Raw genomic sequence first — 2,078 nt, 5'->3', positions numbered from 1 at the left:
AAGGTTGTTGGACTCACTGAGCAGCCTCAATTCTACAAAGAGAGGAGACCCAGGGGGCAATCTTGAATGAAGAAAACTGATGGTAGCACTCACCCACCTCCAAATAGGAGACAATAATGAACCCCCTCCTTGCTTGGAATTCTGAGGAGACCAGGCATAGAAGTCTCACCTGTATGTGAGCCCTCTTTCATTTTTATGGTGTTGTGTTGGTGAGAGCCTTTCTGAATATAGGGACATCAGATCTGCGGAGCCAGGTATCCCAGGCCTTACCTAGAATGTAGGTGAAAACCCTGAAGGAGAAGTGATGACCCCAACAAGCCCAGGACAGTGAGTCTCATGGAGCTGTCAGCAATTGCTGCCCCTGGCTAGGGTGATGGGCTGAGGTGCCCCTTTAGTTCCTCCTAAACTGCCTCCAAGGAGATGAGGACCTGGGTTTAATTTGTGAATTTAGAGAAGCTCAGAGCAGGGGGTCCAGGCCCTGCTGAAAGTTGATGTGATAGTCCTGAATGGGAACTGAGTGGATCCCCATATTCCATAGCAGAAGGGGTTCCTCTACAAAGACTAAACCCGCCTACTGCTGCTGTCAGCCTTAGCCAGCAGTAGACAAGGCTGCTGGGCTGCAACCTAAGATTCACTTTAATGATTCCCACATAGTTCTCGGAGGACAGACTGATGAGAACAGGAGTCTTGTGGGTTCTTGGAGCACTGCCCTCAAGGAAAGCTGCCGAAGTGGCCTTCTTAAAGGGAAGGTAGTATACCCCTGATGAAAGTGTTTGCACCCTTGTATCTTTTCACTCCTCGTGGCTAGATCACCTGTTGTCCTACCCACATTCCCGCCTACTGTCCTTGACAGTCATGCCTCAGGGTCAAAAAAGTAAGCTCTGCATCCGCATGAAACACCACCAGGCCCAAGGTGTGACCCAGGGTCTGCGGGGTGCCCAGAAGAAACCATTGCCCTCCGTGTCCCCTCCTCCTTTTGAAGCTGTGACACAGAGAAATTGTGGTGGAAGGTCATGTAACCCTCCCAAGTGGCCTCAAAGAACCCTGTCCATCATCACTAAGTGTGCAGCTGTATCTCACACAAGATTATCTGAAGGAGCCAACTGCAAAGTTGGAAGGAGAACAAGCAAAGTTCTTCTGAGGCCCCACCTCCCATTGTGCAGTCTGACTGAGGACCTCTAACTGAGATGACCGGTGTGTCGGTGTACTGCCTGATGCAGATGTACAAAATAAAAAAGCCTATTAGGAAACCAGATGTGCTGAAGCTTGTCAATAAGAAGTACAAAAATTACTTCTTAGAGATCCTCAGAAGAGCATCTTTCTGCATGAAGGTGGTATTTGGTGTTCACTTAAAGAGTATTAATGCTATAAAACATTCCTCTACCCTAGTCAGAAAAGTGGATCTCTCCAACAAAGGCAGGGTGCAGGCTGGTGGGGACTTCCAAGACTGGTCCCCTGAAGAATATCCTGAGCATGATCTTCATAAAGGTAGCTGTGGCACTGAGGAAGACATCTGAGAATTCCTGAATAAGATGAGTGAATATGCTGGAAAGAGGCATTTTGTATTTGGGGAGCCAAAGGTGCTCATCACCCAAGATGCTGTGAAGCTTAAGTACCCGGAGTACTGCCCAGTGCCTGACAGTGATATTCCATGCTACAGATTCCTGTGGGTTCCAAGAACCCACGCTGCAACCAGCAAGATGAAAGTTCTGGAGTTTTGGGCCAAGATGAATTATACCGTCCCCAGTGCCTTCCCTTTCTGGTATGAAGAGGTTTTGCGAGTTGAGGAAGAGAGAGCCCAAGCCACAATTCCACTAAGGTTGACACCACTGCCATGCCAGAGAATGATTCAGGGCCATGTCTAGCAGCTCCTCCTACACCAGGTAGACTTGAGGCAGAGTCTTCATTTTGTGGTTGAAGAGAGCAATGTTCCAAGTATTGCAGAGCTGAGTGTGACTGAGGGAACATAGTGCATGACACCTTAGTGCTCCTATTCCGTGTAGACAGTTTGGAAATTCATCTGTATTTTGATTTTGTCCTGTTTTTCAATGGTGTTACTTCTAAAAGAAGGTTTATCT

General features: G+C 47.9%; 1 pseudogene; it reads left to right on the top strand.

Annotated features, from left to right (window-relative positions):
- Positions 1-855: 855 nt before the first annotated feature.
- On the top strand, positions 856-1,865 carry LOC136317828 (melanoma-associated antigen B3-like; annotated as a pseudogene).
- Positions 1,866-2,078: the final 213 nt, after the last annotated feature.

Source organism: Saccopteryx bilineata, chromosome X (genome assembly GCF_036850765.1).
Source record: "Saccopteryx bilineata isolate mSacBil1 chromosome X, mSacBil1_pri_phased_curated, whole genome shotgun sequence".
Taxonomy (NCBI): domain Eukaryota; kingdom Metazoa; phylum Chordata; class Mammalia; order Chiroptera; family Emballonuridae; genus Saccopteryx; species Saccopteryx bilineata.
This window is presented reverse-complemented; position numbering and strand designations above follow the sequence as displayed.